At 37.2% G+C, this 17,871-nt stretch overlaps 1 protein-coding gene across 4 annotated transcripts in view; it reads right to left on the bottom strand.

Moving 5' to 3' along the window:
- Nucleotides 1-9,529, bottom strand: part of si:cabz01090165.1 (uncharacterized protein LOC100333421 homolog) — a 164,237-nt gene extending 154,708 nt beyond the window's left edge. For all 4 annotated transcript variants that reach the window (XR_003402763.3, XR_003402762.3, XR_008301904.1 and 1 more), the window contains exon 1: nucleotides 8,902-9,529. The gene's annotated coding sequence lies outside the window, so the exon portion shown is untranslated. The remainder of the gene's footprint in view (nucleotides 1-8,901) is intronic.
- Nucleotides 9,530-17,871: the final 8,342 nt, after the last annotated feature.

The following is a 17,871-nucleotide window of genomic DNA, read 5'->3' on the forward strand; positions in this document are numbered from 1 at the left end:
ATAGTCTTCACTAATATGTCACAAGGTGTGTTCTTAATGACTGAAAATGGTTAGCATGATAACATAACATGCCTGGAATGCTACAGTAATTGAGTCAATATCAGGAGTTAGTCAACATATAATCTACGTATATATGCCAATTAAGATAATACTATGTGTTAGGTTTGTGCATGTGTTACCATTTGAATGAAGTACTGTAAATATTTTGTAAATAGGAAATTTAGATATTTCAATTTCTTTTGTGGGTTTAACCAGGAACTTTTTTTTTTTTTTTTTTTTTTTTTTTGCTCATGGGGAATAAAAAAAAAATCTTGTGAAAATATGTGAAAATAAAAGGGTAGCAAAACAAAAAGCAAATTCATCAAGGTCTTTCTGAACCAAAAAGGAAATATAAAAGCATATAAAAACATTGTTAATGTTAAATCATAGCAATGTTTAATCATACACTTGGATAAAACAGCACATCTTTTATAGGACAGATAGTACCTTATTTTCTTCCACTTCAGCCTCTATTCAGATCAAATGAGACAAAAATGATTATGCTTTAGTGAATGATGATGTAAAAGGACATAAATGAAGATGTGCTGTTCATCAACTTATTATCTTTATTCTAATAACTGTCAAAGTCTAATTCTTCCACTCATGTTCCCATTGTCAATGTGTGCATCTTGCTCATTTTCTTCTTTTGTTTTTTGACCTACTGCACAGAAACATGAACATGTTCAATAATCATCAAGTAGTAATATGAGTGGTATTTGAGTCATGTGTGAGAGAGGATCTGCCAACACTCCAGAGACAAAAATAAGGGGACATGAGTGGGCGAGAGAAATGACAGAAGGATGTGAAAAATTACAAAGTGATGGTGGGAGAGAGATTGACAGTGGTCTTTGGCAAAATCTCCACTAGCACAGGTTTCCTGCAGCGTGTAGGTCATAGTTGAAGGATAGGAGGAAAAAAAATTGTGTTTAGCAGTGAGTGATTCTAGGCATCAGACATGCTAAGGCAGGAAATGAAGTCAATAAAGGGGAGGAGAATATCAACCAGTTTTATACCACAGCACTGTTGAATTCTCAAATCGTGTGGTTAAAAAGTGTTGATTAATTTTCTATAACAGCAGCTCCGACAGTATTGCAGGCTGTAATTCACAGGTCTATATTAATGCACTAATTTGAATACATTGTTGTTTCTATAGTAACAATTATTTTGCCGACACTTAATCTAATTCTAATAATTACAGATTTAAAAAAAAATAAATAAAAATGTAGAATAGTTGCTATGGTGAAGCTTTCTGTTTAGGTGATGTTTACTTAACATTTATGAAAGGAGTCTCCAGTGCCAGTGCTTTTTTACAATATGAGGTTGGTAGTTTGCAGATTGGAATTTTTCTGTATTATTAACTTAAAAGGAGAGAAAAAGAGAGGCTGTTTATTGAAATTAGTTGGGGTCCATATATCCCAATTGTGAATGTGTATACATTTAGAATGATGATCCATGAAGAAAATAAGGATACACAAAGGCAACATATGGGAAAGCAGCATTTACATATTCACCTACACCTGCAAGCATGTACTTTTGGGAATACATGGAATAACCATAACCTAGATACTCCACACAGTAAAAAAAAAAAAAAAACTGAAAATGGTTCTGAGACCAAAATGCACATTTACTTATGTATGATGATGGACTACATGGTTACTATCATTTCCACTGTTATGCTATATCATCTATTACTTTATTAACCAATATACTAGGTCTCAGTAATAACCAAGGCAGCACGAACTCAGAATCCCAATCAGCAACATCCTGCCATTCATGAAAACATTAAACGAATTCACAAACGTTACTCCATATTCCCAAACCCATATCTCTCTGAGTTGGCTCAAATGAAGATGCAGTAGGTGATTGCATTCTGTTGATTTCAGAAAGTGCCATTTCTGAAGTGGAACAGTGACCATTCAATAAACATTTGGTCTGATGAAAATGGATATGTAAATTTACATAAAGTTATTGGGCCTTGTGATACCCGCCGAACAGAGATAAAGTATCCCAGACACTGAAAAACAGCAAATCCGAGACGACAGCACGTAGCTTTGCATGACTACCTCCAAGCAGATACCAGATGTCACCATGATGGGCTACAGAGTGGCACGAGGGGATGGATGCACTGTCTCTCCAAATAGACCTGTCTGTCACCGAGCCATAGTCTACTCAGCTACTCTCCTGAATGCCTAAAACATCTCTCTTAAGCAAATATCCAGTGTACACTCAATAATAAGACTTCACTTTGTTTTCTTTTTTTTGGGTTCATTGCTTCTGTTAAAGGTAAACCTTTGTAGAAATATACAATCTCTACTGGGAAGTCAAGTGTGAAAACTTGATTATATTGCCTCTCTGACTCCCATATCTAAAATTCTCATATCTACAAAACCTTATTACTTTGAGACAGAGGTATTGCCAGTGTATTCAGTGATTTTATAAGTCAACATTTACATTTACCACAAAGAGGAAAGTTTGCAAATAGTGAGCTATCACGAATTGTCCCAGGCATTTCCTGTACCTTTCCAGTGCCTTAAATTTAATGAGTTACGTGGCAAAGACTTATGATCAGGGCTCATGTGGTAACAATGTTAACAATGACGGCTTGTCATGCTATTAGATGGGAGGCTAAAATCTAATGTCAATCAATATTTTGCCAATAAAACTATTAGGGTTGAGGGTCTCATCTACAGCATAATAAAAAAAATGTTTCAAATTATTACAGACACATTTAAAAGCAGATAGACAGCTGCATTCGTGATTTCTTTTTTTTTTTTTTTTTTTTAATGGTTCAAGGCCATAAAGCTCAGCTGGATTCACGACATATTTCCTCTGACTACCAAACATTTTAAACAGAAAAGCTAGAACCAATTAATTCAAACTAAAAATCTGATAATTCTGTCATTTTTTTTTTTTTTTTTATTGTTCTTTGATTGGACAATGTGTGCTCAATCTATCTACTGTTAGTTTCTCCTCCAAAGGTATTTTGGGGGAAAAAGATGATGGAGTAATTCACTTCGTTTGCATTGACGCGCACCTTCTAAATCACTGCTGATGATGTGTTATGTGTGTGTCAGCGAAACATGCTGAATACTATCAGTCCAAATGGAGATCAAATCTAGGGGGCATTTCACTCTTAGTAATCACTTTGCGTGACTGTCACTTATAGGCTGCATGAATCTACAGTCTGGGCTAGAAAGAAATCAACCCCTTGCTTCTTCATACCATTCTGCGTATTTTTCTAATGACCATTAGTGGTGCTGTTGTGCTTGATTCCATAAAAGTCCAGTAGAATCTGTCTTTTGTTAGCAACAAATAATCTGATGTGGGTGCCAAAACTTAAACCTTATATTAACGCCGAGCTTTGTTACGTCTCATCCAGATTGAGCCATGTGAATTGTAATGAATTACAAGATTGAAGGCACGTTGATTAAATCAGTACATGAAAATTGGGACCACACTTCTTATCAACTGCCAGCTAAAATAACTTCTGCATGGCATCTGAAAATTAACCCTCATCTACCTACAGATGTGCATGTTTTTGATCATGTGCTTAATCAGGATCTGCTAATTCATTCTAGACCCCACTCTCATTATTGACTCTGATATCAGCTCCAAAGTGAAATCTTCCTTTTTCATCCCTGAAATATTGAACAGCTCAGAATTTGTTTATCTTATCTCTTATACATGCTTTTGTTTCAAGCCACTCGGATTACCGATTTCCCATCTTATTGGTCTCACTTCTGAGTTTCAGTTCTCCATAAACTCCAGAATGTTCAGAATTGATCTCACCAATACTCCAGAAAACTTTCAATCTTTATTTGATTCCTATAAAATTACACCGACTTCTCCTCAACTTACACAGTCCTCAGATCTTCTATAAATTGATTGCTCACTTGCACACTTCCTTCCTCTCTACTCGACTCTAAAAATGTCTTATTTTCCCAGTTTGGTAATCTCTATCTTCCATATTCAAAACACCTATTTTTTTCAGGCATTTTAGCTATCTTTCCCATAACCTCCGATATTTGCTGTTTTATTGCAGGCTGCTAACCTATACCTTCTCTCTTGCTTGTCTCATTATAGTAAATGTTATAGTAGAGTGTCTTTGGGACATATAAAAGCACTATAAAAAATAACATCTATTATTTTTAACCTTTGTGTGAATAGCTCTGAATTTGAATTTATATTATTTTGTATATTATTATGTATTATATTATTTTCCTAAATAGTCTAAATAGTTCTCTGTTGTGCATATGTTACACTACATAGGCTATTAAAGTCATTACTCCATATCCTATGTAGTGAGCAAATAAGGACGTAAAAAATCCGTGTAAAATGCTGCAAATGGCATTCATCATGCTTTAAGGATAAACTACAGGTACATAGCTAGCTAGATTTCTGTAGTCTATTTACAGTGAAATCACTGCCACTGTTCTGCTTGGGCAAATAAAACAATTCAAGCCCATTGCTAGCACAGCTGATACAGGAGCTGTGACAAACAAATATTCATCTTCAGTAACTGCTTTATCCTGTTCAGGGTTGCAGTGGATCCGGAGCCTATTCCAGGAACACTGGGTAAGAGGTGTGAATACATCCTAAAGGGGATGGCAGTCCATTACAGGCAACATGCACACATACATTCATATAGTGTAGCCAATCCACCTATCAGCATGCTTTTGAGAGAGAAGAGGAAACCAGAGAATGTGAAGGAAATCCATAGGAACATGGGGAGAACATGCACAGACAGTAATTCAAGCTCAGAACTGAACTGGGAACCCTGCTGTCAGTGAAGCTACCTGCTGCGCCACTGTACCACCCAAAAAATTACAGATAATATTTCACAGTTGGTGAAAAAATGCTCCATACCACTGTACCTAACTCCTACTGCTACTTGCATTATCGCTTTGCTTCTGATTTCCTCCTGTCACTGCAAATCACCAGCTCATTTGAAAATAAATGGGTTCTAGCCACTTTGGTGCATCACTGCTGGGCTAAATGTAAGGTTATAAATGCCAAATCACATCACAAGAAGCCATATCACATCACATACTGTATACAATCTTTCCAGAGCCAGTACTCATATTAATTCCCACCATTTTGCAAAACAATACTTGCACATAGAATGCAACTTTTGTGTTTGCCCCTATTTACTGTATAAATCAACATTTACATTACATATTCATCAACCTCACAGTCATGGAAAGTAAATGTTATATTTCCCAGCACTTTTTTTCTCCCCTAGAGGTGCTTAAAAATACAGCCAAAACATGGAGGTATTAAACACACAGTTGCTTACAAAGCTGCAGTTATGTCTTGTCTTTGAAGCAGACCTTTTTTTTTAATGCCTTGCCAACAAACAATCCTCCTCACCATTCACACAACAGCAGTTGAGATAATTGGCCTGTTTTTAGTTTTTTAGAGCCTGCCACTCTTAACGGCACCATGTCTTTGACCCTCTGCCATTAGGAGCAGTGTGAGTTCAACCCATGGCCATTAGCCACTGGCCATTTAAATTCTCCATGTGCAAAACCAGGCCCAGCATGAAGGGCCGCCGAAGCGAGAAGTCGTGTTTACATAGCTGATTGTTTGGAGATCAGAGAGAGAGGGGAAATAAGAGGAGAGCTGTAAATAAGGACAAGAACGACAGGGAAGGAGTGGAGAAAGAACAGAGAGAAGGGAGAGTCTGTAGCAGAGAGCATTAGGCAAGAAGCAGGTGGACCGAGCAGGAGGCGAGGAGAGAAGATGAGTTAAGTGGAGCCCTAAAGAGGAGAAAATGAAGATGATATTAGGAGCTTGAATACTTGGTCTGGAAAGTTCAGGGCATGTCTTCACCCTTTTAAAAGTTTGCTGTGTTGTGAGACATGCATGAGTCTTATAGCCTAGTACCCCAACAATTGTACTACATGCAAGCCTTATCCTTATGTATCCTTATACAATCACTGACCACAACCATGCAATTATTCAATCAGCCAAACATGTGGCAGCACCACAATGCATAAAATCATGCATATACAGGTGAAGACCTTCAGTTAATGTTTACATCAGACATTAGAATGGTGAAAAATGTGATCTCAGTGACTTGGCAGTCCATGTCCATGGCAGACAGTCTGGTTTGAGTATTTCAGAAACTGCTGATCTCATGGGATCTTTGCACACAGCAGTCTCTAGAGTTTACACGGAATGATGCAAAAAAAAAAAAAGAAGTTCTGTAAGTAAGTGGAAGTTCTGCAGACTGAAACACCTTGTTGATGAGAGACGTTAGAGCAGAATACACAGACTGGTTCAAGCTGACAGGAAGGCTACAGTAACTCAAATAACCACTCTTTTCAAACATGGTGAGCTGAAAAGCATGTCAGAAAGCACACTGTGTCAAAATTTGAGGCAAGTGAGCTACAAGAGCAGAAAGCCACATTGGGTTCTACTCCAATCAGCCAAGAACAGGAATCTGAGAAAAAAGTGGCATGAGTTTATTAATAAAATTAACAAAAATGTCATTTTAAAGGACCTACACATTAAGAAAAAAAAGGACAAAGGTTGTTTGGGTGGTAAATGTTTCTTGAATGCCTTTCTAATTCTATATAGAATCATTCAGGTGTAGTGCTCTACAGAGAATTTAAGGGTTTGCCTACAGGGATAAAGGAAATAAAGTTCTATATTTAACCTTTTTTAAGACTACAGTTTATTTGAGTTATTTTTTCTATCCAGATGCTGAGTTGAGCCTATTACATCATTATGATCACAGTACTGTGTAATAATTTGTAATCCAACCACAGGGTTAGTGCCTAGGTCAATCTTTCAAACTATATGTTCAGCTTGACAAGTTGAAATGTGTGTTAGTTGTAATGTTCTTGTAATTGAGATGGCAGTGGAGGCTTGATTCATTATTGTGTGGTATGTGGTAGTGTGTGGTATATCTATAACCACTGGTCACTTGATCAAAACCTTTAATCATCTGCTATTTTGCTTCAGTCATATTTTCTTTGAGAACTGATCTGATCCATTAGATGTAATCCAGTGACAAAAGCTTCCACTTGGTGTCAGCTAGAACCATTTCAACTAGACAATTACACCCCTGAGCAACATTGCAGTATACATTCTTACAAAAGGGTTCCTCAAGGGAACCCTTAGGCTAGGTAGAGGTTCTTCGATTTCTAAATGGATTCACCCATTAGGACAACCCAAAGAACTTTTAGCAGTTCCAGATTTGACTTTTTTTAAGAGTATAAGTACAAACTGGTCTTTACTGGCAAATTTGATTTTATATATATATATATATATATATATATATATATATATATATATATATATATTTTATGATTCAACATGTATATGTATTCCAATTCATACAAATTTATCATGGGATCTGGTTCCATCAATACATTATCTTGTACCCTGTGATTAACACCATTTCCCATCTTCTCTTTGTCTATCGCCCGAACGTGAATGCATGCAGATGTATACACCCACATTACCGACTCTTCACAATCCAAAGCCTTGGCGTGGTTACATAGACAGGCAACACTGGAGAATTCTGAAGACTGTTGTGCCTCAGGGTCACACCATTCTCTATAATAGACTCTCGCTTTCAAATTCCCAGTGTGCTGACAGACGGGACAAGTCGGGCTGAGGGACATGACATGCTGTGTGTGTGTGAGAGAGAGAGAGAGAGAGAGAGAAAGAGAGAGAGAGATAGAGGGAAAGAGAGAGAGACAGAGCAGTGAGAGGGCCTCACTTTCATGTGAGAAGGAGAGAGAGAATGAAGCCAAATACTGCCTGGGGGCCAAAAGAAAGGACAGTGTCTTCACAAAATGTTTTTCTCAACCAGAAATCCTGAAAATACTTTCTTTTCTAAACCTGACACCACACACAGAGACATATAATCACACACTGGGCATCTGACAATAAGCAAAGTCACATCTAGGGTACATCTAAGGATAGGGATGAATGTTATGGTATCAGCTGGGTGTGGCACACACATCTCTTCACGTAAAATCCAGACCATACAACAAAGACGTGACCAGATCAGTGGTGTTCAGTGTATTTCATCCTGTGCTCTAACAAATCTAAAATGCTGTTTTATCTTCATGTGCAATCAGTCAATATTTGGCAGGGAAGTTCAGCAGCACTGAATGTCTCAGTCACAGAGCTGTCAGGCTCCTGACAGTGGAACTAATTGGTAGTTGTTTGCAGCACAACACGTGTAAAGTCTGTCAAATTTCTGCCAGATATGACCTTCCAAATGTCATCTCCACTAGCCACGTTTCATGTCGGAGCAGAATTGTTTTACAAGCAGTGTATGAGACCGTGCAAAGCTGGCAAAGATGTACACGGTGTATTTGAACACTAAAGAGGTCTCTTTTTGTATCGTTTATAAATGCCCACAGCCAGCAAAATGCATTAGCACTCTTCCAATATCAGCAGTGTTACTTAATGCTCCAGGGAATGCATGAATGAGAACCTAGGAGGTCCAGAATCCTGCTTAAAGGAGCATGTTAGTAAATCTAATTGTGTCGAAGGGGATGCTGTCCATGGTGCTGAATCCTATTAACTTATAGAGACGACACAGGACTGAAGGGAAACAGGAATATACAGATATAGATAAAACAGTGGTATAGTCGTTATCAGATATCATAAACAATGGCTAGAGGGCCATAAATAGAACACAAATACCAGCAAATCACAGTAAATTCACTGATAGAGATGTTTGATATATTCATTTCACAGATCTCCTTTAGGTTCTATATATAGATATGGATACAGTAAGCAGCCAAAAAAATCCACATGCACTCTCATTCCTGAGGGTAAAAACCAAGTAAAATAACCTCTCACAGAAAAGAAAAAAAAGAAAAGCAGCAGTCTTACCTTACAGTTTGACCTTATTTTCGCTTCTCTTGGTTTCTGAGCTCTTGCGCTTAACTTCGACTCCGTCCAACACACCAAGATGAGCTTCGAGGAACACCGGCTCTCTTTTATTTGCACCAAGTCCAGCACTTACATCCACACACACACATCCACAGACATATAGACACACAGAAAAACCAAGCTGCCTATAGAAGAAGCCCAAAGCGAGGGGTGTTTTCCCGAAGTGGAGACGCGCTCCGAGTCATTGCGCCCGCGCTCGGCTCATGTAACGCAGCCCCGGTGTCCTTGGCAAAGTATCCACATCTACATTCATCAGACCTCTGGGAACGGATAACGCCTGCTAAGCGATGTAGTCCGCTGTAAAGGCATCCGTGCACGCCAAAGGGATAAGGGCGGAGACGGGATAGAGGCGAGGAAGAGACGCATACAACAGGGTGGACGGAGTTTTTTTTTTTTTTTTTTTTTTTTTTTTACGCGAAAATGAACCGACGGGATCCAAGATTCTCCAAATCAGATGGGGTCCAAACCTGGAGGAAATGTCCCTGTGATAAGAGAGTAGAGCTGGCTAGAGAGAAGCTGTCCTGCCACTGAAACCTGAATTGGTCACGCTTCCTCCTCCCGACGCCGGTGTGTGTGTGTGTGTGTGTGTGTGTGTGTGAGAGAGAGAGAGAGAGAGAGAGAGGGAGAGAGAGAGATGGAGAGGAGATCCTCGTGCGAGTTTTATTTAGGAGGGCTGGACTAGATAGACAGATAGATAGATAGATAGATAGACAGACAGACAGACAGATAGATAGACAGACAGATAGATAGATAGATAGATAGATAGATAGATAGATAGATAGATAGAGAAGGAAAGGAAAGGAGAAGACAGAGGGCACATAGAGGGGTGCATGTGTGCTGAAAGAGGTGGTGTTCTTGAATTTAAATTAGTGCAAATATAGTGCGTGAACTGAATGGGTCCCTGATTTAAAACGTGACCTGCATACTTATTTCCATCCTCCAAGAAAGACATGTGATTAAACTGATAGATGACATGGTCAATACCTGTGTCATTTTGTAGGGATACAATTACTGACTGTAGCCCTGCTGTTGCTAGGCACAATTGTTTAATTCTGCCTCAGGACATCACTGGTCAGAGGTGGTCCTGCTGTGGCCTCTTTCCACTCAGAGGCAGGGATGAGGGTGTCACCTTCAAGCTTAATTTTATTCACATGTTCTTATTCATTTGTTCTCACATTGTAACATAGAAAGGTTTTTTTTCTTTCAAGAAACAAGTCCATTCTTTGCATTCTTGGCATTGGGAGACACTACTGCATGGTACATTTTTGTGCTTTGCCATCTATTGTCGCCCATTTTAGGAGCTCTATTGACTTTTTTACAATAGGGAAATTATTGTTCTAACTATTGAAACTATTGTTGTAGGGGTCTATCCAGGAGAAACAAAATCAGTTCTCAAGACTTTTCTAATTAAGATACTGTCTCTGATGTCATCAGCCATTTTAGGAGCTACTGTAGATATGTTACAAGTCCTTGATTGGTTCCTCTTAAAGGTTTTACATAGAAACCTACAAGAAACCTACAAGAATCTATCTATCTATCTATCTATCTATCTATCTATCTATCTATCTAACATTACTAAGTGTATTACTATACACTCCTAGAAATAAAAAAGGTTTTTTAAAGGCACTTTAAGGGTTATTTAGAAAATGTAGAACCTTTGGAAACTCTGTTGCAGGGATCTATACAGAAAAATAAAATGGATGGTCCTTGAGATATTTCTGATTAAGATGCTGTCTCCTCCGATATCCTCCAAAGATGTAAAATGTTGTCTCCTCTGATGTCCTCCAAAGAATTATCAGACATTTAAGGAGCTGAGTATGTTTTATAGACTTCCTTTTAAAAAAAATCTATCTATCTATCTATCTATCTATCTATCTATCTATATCTATCTATCTATCTATCTATCTAAAATATGTTGACCTGGGCACTTCAACATGCCAGTCTATCTTGAAATGTTTTTTTATTTGACAAAATGCAATCCAGGGAAGAATTTAGAATGCTCATCTCACCAATAGTATTCTGAAGAACTTTCACAAATACACCAGGGAGCCACAGGAGGGAACCAAGTTTCTTATGTGGAATCCTTTGTTAACACAGCAGAATAGTAAGTGAAAGATGTGCTCTCCTGGGATTTGTGTTGCACTGAACCCCATTACTAACAGAAAGATGTGTTCACACTTTGCCTGAGTTCACTGATATGTACAAACATTTTATACACAGCTAAAAAGCTCTCACTTTCCTGATCTGTTCCTGATTTGAGTAATCTACATACATGCTGGATGATGTAAGACATTGGAGCAGTGGCTCATTAAGAGAAAATAAGGATTAAGAGTGGGGAGCTACAGATGGTGACCAACATGTTCTCACACTTGCAAATATGTAACAACTTATATTACTCATTTTGCATGAAATAAATACAAAGATAAGAGTTAGGGTTGGAGCAGGGTTAGCACTTCCATGTTTATATGAAATCAGGCCTCCCTTCTTTATTTGACTTTGTAGAAATTTTTCATGAGATCAACTTAATAGTAGTCAGAATTGAGTTACACATGTTTCCCTCTTGGTAAGTTTTCCAAGGAACCCTTAAAATACCCTTAAGGAACCCTTTCATTTCTAAGAGTGTACAGTAATATACATTACATTGCCAAAAGATTGTAGACACCTGACCATCACACCCAGATGTGCTTTCTGAGCATCTCATTCTAGACTTGGTCCTCCTTTGCTTTTATAATAATCTCCACTCTTCTAGGAAGGCTGGGAGCATGGCTGCGGAGATTTCTGCTCATTCATTCCAAAGGTGCTCAGTGGGGTTGAGGTCATGGCTCTGTTCAGGTCACACGAGTTCAGGCCACTCATGACATCCTATACAATTGTGTACCCAAATATTGGGGTCGTGATCAGGCGTATATATACTTTTGGCCATATAGTGTGCTTGGTAACTCTTAGCAATAAGGGTTCATCAAGAGTTCTTTGAATGGTAAATGGTTCTAGGTCTAAAGGGGTTCTCTAAAGGAAACTCTTTGGTAGAGGATTCTTTCAAGTGTCCTTTCAGAGGGACAAACCAAATAACTACTAATATAACTAGTTTCTAAAATGGCTGATAATTGATAATGTTGGAGAAGGTGAAACAAAAATGTACCATGCTGTCGTGGTTCTGAGTGCCAAGAATGATCTTTCCATGTTATAATGTGAGTACAGTTTTGTAAGAACACATGAATGAAAAGCACTTTGAATTTGAAAAGAGTTTGAAAGGTTCTGTGTACTTGCTTTTACGGTTTTCAGCGTACAATTAACCTGATAACCTATCTTAATTAAACCTGGTTGCTGCTTGATTAAAACTCATTCATACCACAGCATGGTTGAATTCTGGAATCAGAAGCGTTTGATTAATCTTTTATTACAGTACAGCTCTGATGATAGTTTTGGCTGTAACATAATTGATATGTTAATATTAATGTGCTAGTTCTAATACATTATTGTTCCTGTAGTAACTTGTATGGCAAACTCTCCTACATCATCTAAGGCTAATAATAAATGAATTTTGTGTTTAACAAATAAAGAAATGTGTTCTCATTGATGGTGAAACTTTTGGTTAGGAGACTTTTATGTAACATTTACGGAAGACGTCTCGGGTGCCAGCACTTTGTAACAGTGAGAACATTTCCCAGCATGGAAGAGAGGAGTTTGTGCTTTCTGGCTTCTCATTCACATGACAAGCTATGTTTTTTTTGTCTTATCCGCAAACATTTGATAACTATACCAGATCATGGTTAAAATAAAAGAACTTACAGCTATGAATCATCTAGTCCATCTCGGCTTTGTCGTCCCAAAGAATTATCGTCTTTCATTTCATTCTCACTGTCAAGACATCAACCAATTTTCTTTTTGGGGTTGAACCAAGAACATTTCTGTGGTTTTTTTTTTTTTTTTTGCCATTCTTTGTACGTGTTCTTCAGATTTGAACACTGACAGTAGAAGATGAGTTCAAGAAACTACATGGAAAGGCAAGAAAAAACAGGAACTTGTATTTAGAGTCTGAAATTGAAAAATACTAACAAGACTTTCCCACAAGCTGTTAAAGCTTGTGTTGATGTAAGAGGGCAGCAATGTGCCAGACCAGTAAGTTCAAATAAAATACAAATATTTTTCTCTGTGTGATAAGGAAAAGGTTAACCAAGTAATTTAGAATATTATAATTCAAGCAGCACATTTTTAATAGCATCACCAATTCCCAGGACATTATGTGTGTTCAAATACATTTTTACAATGCAGCCATTTTTTTCTTTGAAATATTATACTTTTGGATTGGAATATTTCTAAGTACTCCTGGAGGGAAAGTCATTTTATGCATTTAAAAGCAGGTTTTTATCTCTACAAACTTTGTAGCTTCTCTTAGCCACTATCTCAACAAGGCAGAACAGTAGGACATCTAACCCGCTGGCCCAAAATGTCAACAGCAATCCAGTATTCATTCCAAACACAGAAGCACAGTAGGTTATTTGTACTGTTGAAAGAAAAAAAATGGAGAAAAAAAAAACCACAAGAAGATCAGGGGTTCCGTTTTTCTCCTCATCACATCAGCATGCTAACAAGCGTAGATAAACCTACACTATATGCATGCCCTATTGATGTCAACCCCTATCCCTTTCTGAAATTATGTCATTATTAATATAATAAAAATGCAGTTTTAGTGTAAAGTCAATGTGCAAAAGAGATAAAGATGGTTAATTAGAACGTACAGAGATACAGCTGGCTAATCTCATTCTTTGCAGCATGCTAAAGAGGAAGCACGGGTGGAGAGCAATGGAGAAGTTTAATGCATTTTTCAATATTTGTTTGCTAAATTATTTTGAATTTTTTGCTAAATTTTAGTTTGAAGATTATTCATTCATTGTTCATAACACTGTAGTTAAAAGAACAATGTGTTTATCTGACTCATGGTTACCTTGATAACCATGTTCATACCATGTTCATACCACATCCTGGAGTGTTTTATTCTTATACCACAGCAATTTGCTAATGATTACAATTGTTTTAATGAAAAGTAATGAGACATTTAACTTTTTGACTATTCATTTAAGTATTGTGGAATATCCACAAAGCCAGTTTCCTGTTATCACTTATCATTAACAGCGAAACACTCGGCCCCCTTACCAGCTGTATCTCTGTAAAGCTATAAAGCTGTATCTCTGACTGTCACAAAGCACTGACACTGGAGACTCCTTCTACAAATGCTAGATAAACATCTCGTCACAGAAAGCTTCCCCATATCAATAATGAGATATTGTTGAATTTTATTTTTTTTTATGCTTATGTTGAGTATCCACAGAACAAATCCGTGTTTAAGACTTTACAGTCTTAAACAGAGCCGCTGTTATAGAAATTGAATCAACACTTTCTGACCAATCAGATTCAAGTATTCAACAGCGCTGTGGTATGAATGACAATATTTCTGAGCAGCCTTTCATTTCCCTTTAAACGCAAATATTAGTGTTTGTGAATTCTATTGGATTTTATTTTAAATGTTATTCAATGTTGCGATCTTACAGTTATTCAATTATGAGATGAAGTTGAAGTTGAGTTAAGGGTTACTTTTAGTAACATGATTTTAAATGTCTTCTTGTTCTTCTTCTTCTTCTTCTTCTTCTTCTTCTTCTTCTTATCTAACCATGGATATGTCCAGGTCCCTCAAATTGACTGGCAATGAGACTGACCACCCATTCAGGATCACTAGAGTGTTTATACATAGATAGATAGATGAATCAATGGAGGGATAGATGGAAGGATGGAAGGATGGATGTACTTGATTGATCCTGAAGAGGAAATTTGGGAAAAATATGGTTAAACACCACACCACACCACACCACACCACCTGAGCTCTGGACTGAACTCACGACCATGTGGGTGTAAGGCCATAGCTCTAACACTGTACCAGCACCTTGCTATTATGGAGCTCCCTGATGTATAGTATGTATGCCCAATAATGCATTTTGAGATATGAGAAAAATAAGTTGTGAGCTTGTGAAAACAACTTTTGTTATCTTGAAATCACAAGAAAAAAAATAACACATGGCCTTTCTGGAATTTTGCAGGGGTGTGATATTATTACAAGCTGTATAATGACTGATAGTTTCTACACACTGTTACCATGTATAAGTCTGTAAGAGGAAAATGAAAAATGATGTTCTTTCTTTCATTTTCCAACAATGAATATAACCAACTGTGCTTCTGTGCCTGGACTGAGCACTAGATTGCTGTTGACGTTTTTCTTCACCGCTGGATATCCAAGATTTGAGAAGTTGGTCTGCAGAATCGAGTTCACAGGCCTGGCAAAGCACAAAGCAACTCTGTATCCTCAGAGAGAGAGAGAGAGAGAGAGAGAGAGAGAGAGGGGGAGAGAGAGAGAGAGAGCTCCACTTCCAATTTGCTGACACAGAAAGAACACATCTCATTCCTCATAAAACATCGTCTTTGCAGATGATCCCTTCCTGACCATAACACTGACATTACCATTTCGTTTTGTAGCCCTAAGAAACGATTCACCATTTCACAACAGGGATTCAGTCTGCACTTGCAGAGACACATGGTTTGTGTAAACCACCATGTTCTGTTTATTATTTAGCAGTCTATGTTTTGTCTAATTACCCAGGCTGTTTCTTCTGATTTTACAGCAATACGTCTGGACAGATTATTTTAAAACTCTCAGTATATCTTATATTCATCACATAGACAAAGCAAATCTATATATACGCTTGCCAGAAAGTTTCACAGGGCATCTGGTTGAGACTAAAGGTGTGCATTCACAGGATGCAGGAACGTGGGAAGACATTTTACATTGGGGATGCTGGAATTTTAAGCAGCATCCCATCATACCCAAAAAATAGTCAAACCATTTTTCTTTTAACAGAGGTTGTGTGTTGATTACAATAATTATGCCACAGTGCGATTAAGTTCTTGAATCAGAAGGTGTTAATTAATTTTCTGTAGCAGCACAGGACACTTCACACAAGCTAAATCTGATAATAAATGGATTAGAAAAACATAAAATTTTTGATATGGTGATGTTTTCTGTTTGGAGGCATTTATTTAAAATGTATGGTCATTTAGTGTCACTGCTTAATAACAGTAACAGTGTAACAGTAAGTTTCCCGACCTGGGAGTTAGTTCCTGTTATCACTTACGTTATGGCAGCAATATATAGTTGTTCCCTCACCAGCATGTGTTTTTTCATGGACCATGTTTATTATTAAGCGTTTACAGTGTTCATTCATTTGTATTCATTCATCTTTAGTAACTGCTTGGTCAAGGTTGTATTTGTTTAAAGTAGGCAATTAGGTGGTTTATATTTTGGAAAATAGAAGCAAATAAATTCATTAGGAAATATCAAAGGCAGGGGTAAACAAAAAGAATAACTGTGTGAATAGAATTTTTTCCCCAGTGTTTTCCAGTGTTTCTGGGGGCATAGTGGTAGGGTTCATATGCAATAATAATAATAATAATAATAATAATAATAATAATAATAAACCTTTATTCCATTATTTGGCTCTGCACATATTTCATATAAAACTTAATATATCATATACACTTCCTCAAGGGGTCTTTGTATAGTAAGGGTTTTTAGCTTCATAAAGAGCTCTATTTGGAAACCTAACTGATAGAGAAACATTTTGCTGAAGGCTTTGTAAGGTTCTACAGAGAATCTTAGATAGATAGATAGATAGATAGATAGATAGATAGATAGATAGCCTTATTTGAGGCATACAACGTTTAAACAGGATTTTCACACTCAAGCAGTTCACTGCGAGCAGTTAGGTGTAAATGAGAAGAGTCAGGAAAACAGCTCTCACATGACCTATAAAAACAAATATTGAACTTTCTCAGAGCTGGTGAAGAGGATAAAAAATATGAAAGTTTTTATTGAGATGGTTACCAACAGGGGGAAGAAAACAATCATTCAGCAATAGAAGAAATACAAAAACAAAGACAGTAAGTGGAAGAAACACACCTGGGAAAAATGTGTTTCTTTTTCGTCTTTTTCTACTTTTTATTCTTTTATTATTATTATTATTATTATTATTATTATTATTATTATTATTATTATCTAGTAGTAATAATGCTTGATGTACAGCACTGAAGATGATTGCAAAAGAAGAAAGAAAGCTGTACAGCATATAAAATGAGATACTAATAATAATGCAATAAAAGAAATGCCTTGTATTTGCTGATTTTGAATTTCACTAGTAAATGTTGAGCTAATAAATTCTGCAGTGTAATACAGAAAGTTTAGAGAGAAATAAGATATTAGACGTAGGAAGAAAAAGTCCTCCATCAGCTGTATAAGCGAGGTATTACTGTGGCTGTAGGGTATGTTAATTTGCTTTAAAAAAAATAAAAAAATAAAAAAAAATCTCTGTAATCTCTGTATATGTGCACTCATATCCATTTTAATAGAAACACCTACACCTGCACATTCAAATGCAGTTATCAAATCAGCTAACCATGTGGCAGCAGCACAATGCATAAAATCTTCCAGATTGGTATGAGATGACAGGAAGGCTATAGTAACTCAAATGGCCACTGTTTACAGCCATGGTCAGCTGAAAAGTATCTCAGAATGCACAACATATTGAACTATTTAAACAAAGTGCAGTGTCAGGATGAACATGCAGAGGGAGGAATAATAAAACTGGACTACTGAAGGCCACTTTGTATTGACAAGGTGGAGCACTGAGATAAGAGCTTTTCCAGAGGTTAAGTGGAGGTTAGCGTCAGTCTGATTCCAGGCTGAATGAGTGCAGCTGTCGCTGGAATTCTGAATATTTTTGCCAGGTGACTTTGTGCGGATTGACAGATGGGAGGAAGAGCAGTGAGGTAATGGGGCCAGCAGCCTGGCACTCTCTTTAAACGAGA

This window comes from Pangasianodon hypophthalmus, chromosome 6 (genome assembly GCF_027358585.1).
Source record: "Pangasianodon hypophthalmus isolate fPanHyp1 chromosome 6, fPanHyp1.pri, whole genome shotgun sequence".
NCBI lineage: Eukaryota > Metazoa > Chordata > Actinopteri > Siluriformes > Pangasiidae > Pangasianodon > Pangasianodon hypophthalmus.